The sequence below is a fragment of the Myotis davidii genome, unplaced genomic scaffold (genome assembly GCF_000327345.1).
Source record: "Myotis davidii unplaced genomic scaffold, ASM32734v1 scaffold609, whole genome shotgun sequence".
NCBI lineage: Eukaryota > Metazoa > Chordata > Mammalia > Chiroptera > Vespertilionidae > Myotis > Myotis davidii.
The window spans coordinates 27,594-34,003 of NW_006300164.1; positions in this window are offsets into that span (position 1 = coordinate 27,594).

Here is a 6,410-nt window from a genome sequence, read left to right on the forward strand (position 1 = left end):
TCCTCCTCCCCCTTCTCTGTGACACCCCCGCACCCCTCTCTGTAGCATCCTTTGAAGCCCAGCTCTGATGCCAGCTCCTCCCAACATCCCGCCAGCTGGCCCCACCCCATAACAAAGAAACAGAATTTCCGGAGGATGAGGCCCAGAAATCAGGATTTAAAAAAAAATTCCCAGGTGATTCTAATGTGCAGCCAAGGTTGAGAACCACTGGCCTAGGACGTAGCTACCCACCACAACTGCTTTCAGTTAAATTTCAGAACATCCTTTGTGGTTACTTTAGGTCTCTGCGTTTGCAGGCCTTCCCTGAGCTTGTCAGGTTAGCATGTGGCCCCTTTTGTCCACAACACAATTAAGCAGAGACAGGGTTGAATCAAAGGGCACAGTGTGAATATTCCAAAAGACGGATTAATTTTTCTAGATTTGGAATTTTAAAAAATCTCAGCAAGCCTGACTATGGAATCGCCTTCTTCCCTTAATTTTCACACTCGTGAGCTCTGCCGATGATGTCACGTATCCATTTTTTGCAACTTACTTTTTCGAGATGTATACATATAATGTCTTTCCTTGGGAGAAAAAATCCAGGTAAACTCAATCTACTTGACCGTTCTCCTGGTGACCTTCACTCAGGTGTTATTCCAAAGATTCCCACGAGATGGCAGCAGAGAGCATTCCCCTGCCCTTTCTGCATTAAAATGAGCATCCAGATCCCTGGTATGAGCTCATTTTGATAAATTCCTATTAAGCCTCTCACGGGCCTCATCTTACCTATTGCTCGCATTTCGTAGATAAGGCACAGACTTCTGTTAACTCCATTTACAGGTATCTAAACTGAAGACTGATTCTAACACAATTCAAAGTCCAGAAACTGAGGCCTCCATGGGCCAAGATGGGCCAGAAGAGAGGGCACACACAGTATCCTGGACAGAGGAATCCCGTAGTCCTTGCAGCTTTGGGTTGAGTCCTGCTTGTTCTATTTGAAGACAACCTGAGTTGCAGGTGTGACCCCCCAGCCCCAGGTGGGGCACATGCGGGAAGCAACCGACCAATATCGATGCTTCTCTCTCCTCCTCCCCCCTCCTTTTGATTCTCTCTAAAAATAATTGGTAAAAATGTCCTTGAGTAAGGATTAACAAAATATAATAGTAACAATGTATCAATATTTCTTCATTAATTGTGACAATTCTGTAAAAAAAAAAAAATAGAAAGAGAGGAGAAATTAAGAGTCAAATGGGAGAAACCTATTGTGTCAAACTGGAACCTAGAGGAAATGGGTGGTTTCCTAGTAAATACATTCATAAAATGGACCCTAAAATAGGAAAAATACAAGGATAAATGACCCACCCAGGCACCTCGCTCCTCCCCCCCACCCCCCTGGTTCTCCTCTTGTTCTGGGTGGGGCTCCCTTTTGGGAGGGGGGAGGGACAGAGCTGTTTGCAGGTCCCCTAAGATCTGGCCCCGCCCAGTGCCTTCCTCTCCCTGCTGGGCCCCTCCCTCCCCCCAGGACACCACACTGTGCAGAGGGACCATTTGATCGCAGGGTCTGGACACAGATACAGAAGAAAAATAAACTAGGCTGCCCCGTGGCACTGTGGTCCCAAGAGAAGGACCACTTCCCTGCCTCTGGGGTTTCAACTGCCATGTCCACACCAGTGCTCAAGGCTGTGGGCACGCCCCACCCCCCACCCCCCGCCAGGAGCCCCGCTTTCTGAACACGCAGGACAGGATGGCATCTTCGGGGGCAGCCACACCCACAGAGCCCTCTGCCTCCCCTTGCTGGTGGCTGTTAGGTGCTGTCCACCTGCATCCCGGTTGGCAGCCCTTTCGGTACCCTCTCCAGCTTCCACTGTGTGACCAGTTGCGTTTTATTCTGTATTTGTCTCCCACATCTCGCTCCTCCCCTGAGAAAGCCCATCCTTTGCCATTTCAAATTGAGAACCTGGACTGATTTTGCAGAACTGCCCGGCCGGTGCCCACGAGCACCACCTGTCCTTCCAGCAGGGTGCTCACTGAAGGGCCCTGCCCTGTAAGGCCATCTTGGGGAGACCGAGGCTGCCCTGTGGCCAGGGCCCATTTGAGTTGAATGGACTCTGGACTCTCTCAAGGGATCTGAACCTGCTGAAGTTTGCCCGGAATAACGCCGTCTGATGAAGGGCCTCTGCTCCCGATCACAGGAGCACTGCTGAACGTCTGCACCTGTGTTCTGATGATGCTGTGAAAAGTTGGAGGACACAGACATGAAACCAGTCCCCAGCAGCTGCTGCTCCCTGGACAGGCCCCTGATGGAAGCCAGAAGGAAGAGGGGAGGGGTTTGAGTTGGAATGAGTGTGGGTTCCCTGCAGGCAAGTCTAGTGCTCAGACCCTTCAGACTCATTGTAAGTGACCACAGCCGACACAGGAACAGAGCGGCGATGTGTCGGTGTTCAGCATGACATCACTAAACACTGAGGTCAGCCTCCAGGCCAGCCTTGCCTCGGAGCCTCAGCATCAAACCTCAGGTCCTAGGGGAGAGCCGGGCTGAGCCCTGAAGAGTCGAAGCCAGTCCCGAAGGACTGATCCTACTACCATGGAGCCAAGCCTGGCCCCACAGACGCGAGCCTGGCCAGGCAGTCCAGGCCTCTCGGAGAGCAGTGTGGCCAGAGCCCAGTGGCCCTCACTTGTGCTGCCAAATCCTGCCCTGGGCCCAGGTGGGGACGGATGCTTCAGGTGCACCTCCCCCTCTGCCCAGGTGAGGCCCAGGCACTGGTTTCAGGCCTGGAGGAGGAGCCCCAGTGGAGAGACGCCTGGGTTTCTCTGGCAACGTCAGGGCGGGCCTCCCTCCCAGCCTCCGGCACAGCTCCTGGCCTACCTCTGGAGTACCTGAAGGGTTGCCATCTGGGTTTTTGGGGCTCCATTTACGGCTGTCCTGGAATCTCCCACCTGGTGAGTACCTGGGGGGGAGGGCGGGGGGAGGCAACGCCAGCAGGGCGGTGAATGGAGTGGGGCACAGGCAGGCCAGGAGGGTGGCTTGGCCTTCCCACCTTCCACATATGTGGCTGGGTGCAGACTAACTGCCCTTGCTTTGTCATGGTCCCCTGGGGAGGGGAATTCCATGGGGCTCCCTCTGAGAGCTTGGGGACTCCTCAGGGGCAAAGCCAGTCTGACCCTGAGAGGGGGTTGCCTGCCAGCCTTCCCCACTGCCCTGCCCTGCCTTTGGGCTCAGGTCCCACAGTGGGTGGACCTAGATTGTCATCTAAAAAACTCTGCCTCAGTTTTCCCATCTGTAAAATGGGGATAAATACTGTCCCAGACCCCAAATTGGCCTGAGGGTTCAGTTTCTGGTTTCACCTGGCAGGTCCACTTCCGACAATGGGCCCAGCACCGACCCCTCTAGATAACTCCTCCAGCAAAGGGCATGGACCTCCAGGCATCCCGTCTTTCCAGAAGATTTCTGTCAATTGAGAGTTAGAGGCTGAGGCAGCAGGTGGAAGGAGACCCTCAGCCATGCCCCCAAAGCAATGATCCTCGGCACTGTTCTGGGCCCATGATGGAGTTGGTCCCCAGGGCAGGGGTGTCTGTCCATTGGCCCCTTCCCCAGGTGCTGGGATCCAAGGCTGTGTCTCTGCCTGGGCATGCCTGGCTCGGGGCAACGCCCAGGGCAGGGCTCTGCTCTGGGTCCTGTGGCTGAGCCAGGTGGCAGCACTTCCTCTTGGACTGAGGACAGTAGCCCAGGCCACCAGTCACCTGGGGAACGTGCTGGGAGCAGGCCTGGGAGGTGGCTTCCTGCTGGCCTCTCTGTGGACATGTCCATGAGTCTGTCCTGAGTGGACAATAGCTCTGCGCCCCTGGCAAGCTGTGGGCTCAGGTTTCTCTGGGCAACTGCATCTCAGTCCTTATTCTTAGCTGAGGGGGTGCGGCCAGCTGTGCTCTCGGGCCCTACGTGTCGCTGCCTCTGATGTAGAGCCCTGCTCTGTGGCCCCCGCTTGTCCTCGGTGCTCACTCTTCCTCACTGATGCTTCCCCAGCCTCCACAGCTTCCCCAAACGCTGGCTGTGTGTCGCCTCCTCCCACCCTGGCACCTGCCACCTCGGTGTGGCCCTGAGTCCTCTGGGGGCCCGACCAGCAGGGAGGAGCCAGCCAGCCTCCCTGGGGAGGCGCTGCTGGAGGCAGAGGCTGGGGGACACCCCCTGACGAGACCCCACACCAAGCCTGCTGGCAGTCCCCCTAGCCCGCCCTGCTTGCCTCTCTCCGGAGATGCTGGTGTGAGTGTGTGTGCACGTGTGTGTGCATGTGAGCTCCTGGGTGTCAGAGAGGTGGTGTGTGCTTTTGAGCAGCAGGTCTAAGGTGACCAGGTGCTCGGTCATCAGCCTGTCATTTCCCCAGATGTGACCTGAGCCTGGCTCAACCTCCAAGAGCTCTGTGTGGACCCTTGGGCCCCTGACCTTCTCCGGCCTCTGCTGCCTGGTAGCTTCCGGGCCTGGCCTGTCGCAGGGCCAGTTTGGGGACCGCTGCTCCCCCAGAGCTGGGTCTGAGTGCATGGCCGTTGGGTGCCATGCCAACGCCCAGACCTGTTGTTGCTGCCCAGGGCTCTGTGGTCTCCAGCCTGGGGCCCCAGGATGTGGGCGTGGCAGCTGCGGGCCTTTCTCCTTCACAGTCCACTGGCTGTCCGGAGCCTGCTGGGCCTGCTCAGGGCGGCTTTTCTGGGGACCAGGCGGTGACAAGTAAACAGTGTGGCTGATCAGAGCTGAGTGCTGACACTCCCAGAAGGAAGCCTGTTCCCACCCACCGCCCGCCATCCAGCCTGGGCCCCGGGCTCCTCTCGGGGCAGCAGGCTGCATGGGGCACGGGCAGCCCCTGGGGCTTCGAGGCAGAACCTGCTGCCTACAGAGTCTCCACTTTTGGGGGCTCCACGCAGGTGCCTCGAGGAGCTGGGTGGCGGCCGCAGTGGGCAGGTTAGGCTGGGCCGGCTGGCGAGGACAGAGGTGCGGCTTTCCTGGTCTGTGCCTGGCCTCAGGGTCACACTAGGTGTTCCGTGTCTCTGGCTTTCCACAGAACCTACGGGTACCTGGTGTGTCTGGCATCGGGGCCCCCTCCACTGTGTCCACCCAGCGCTAGGAGGGGCAGGAGGGGCGGCTCCGTCTGCTCCAGCTCAGCAAAGCCCTGGCTTCTGACCCTGCCAGGACACAGGACTCCTCCCTCGGGGTGTCCTCACGAGCGCACGCCCCCCTCCCCATGCCCGGCCACGAGCATTCACAGGCCAGGCCACCCCTGGCCCCCGCAGCCCCTGGGCCTGTTGGGGAGAAGCAGGGAGGGGTGCCAGGCCCACTCACACACTCTTCCTCAGCAAGAGTGGCATCAGGATGAGAGCCAGGAGGGGTCGGGAGGGGAGCGGCATGAGCCTCCCCGAGCGGAGGGAGCTGTGGGGTCTGAAGGGGGACACCTGCCGGCAGCAGCCGGGCTCAGGCCTCGGGCTCAGTTGAGATGCTGGCCAAGCAGAGTGAGCGCAGCCCAGGCCTCCGTGGGGGCTGTTTCTGCACCTCAGGCTGTGCCTCCACTCAGTGGTCTCCTCAGAGCCAGTCCACTCACGACTCGGGCAAGGGCTGCAGCCCGGCTCAGAGGCCACTGCCAACCCAGCAGGTGCGAGCGCAGGGGTGGGGCGGGGCGACCTTGGGAGCAGCTGTGGGCTGGACGTGGGCACAGGGTCCTGGCAGAAGAGGGGTCTGAGGCCTTCGGGAGACGCAGGGCCCAGGAAGGAGTGCAGCTCCTAAAACTAATGAGTGCTCACCCTTTGGCCACTGCCTGACTGCTCCGTCCGGCTGCCAGTGCACTCCCCTGGCTTACCATCCCCAGAGTCTGGGCGGGGTCTCTAGTCACCCAAGGTCACACTGCGCCCTGGGACGTGTTGGAGTCCTCCTGGGGCGGTGCTGAGCTCAGGGCCAACTGACCACAGGCCCAGGTCCTACCACCATACGGCCCTGCAGGGTCACCACACAGGTGACAGGAGGCCCCTGAGGTGCACCGGGCAGGCCTGGGCTCCTGGGGCTTGGGCAGCTCGAGCTATTATCTCCATGAGCACCTGCCGGCCAGGGGGGCCGAGGAGCCACACCCCTCCCCCACCTCCACCACACACCTGTTTCAAGCAGCCTGAGGCAGTGGCTGAAGTCTTTGCTAGTGTCAGGGTCTAAGCACTCAGCCCCTCATCCAGCTGCTGGGGACACGCCTCAGGCTGGCCCCTCTTTCCTGCACCCAGGTCCCCAGGCTGAGCACCTCGAAACTGAACCTGAGCCCAACATCAGCCTGGGGTTGAGCCCAGCTCTGCTGCCACCTCTGGCCGTGGGAGCCCACCCTCACCCCAGCACCTCACTGCGTCCCCACTCTGACTTGGGCTGTGCCTGACCCCGGCCCTGGCAGCTCGCTCACCGTGCACAGGTGCCC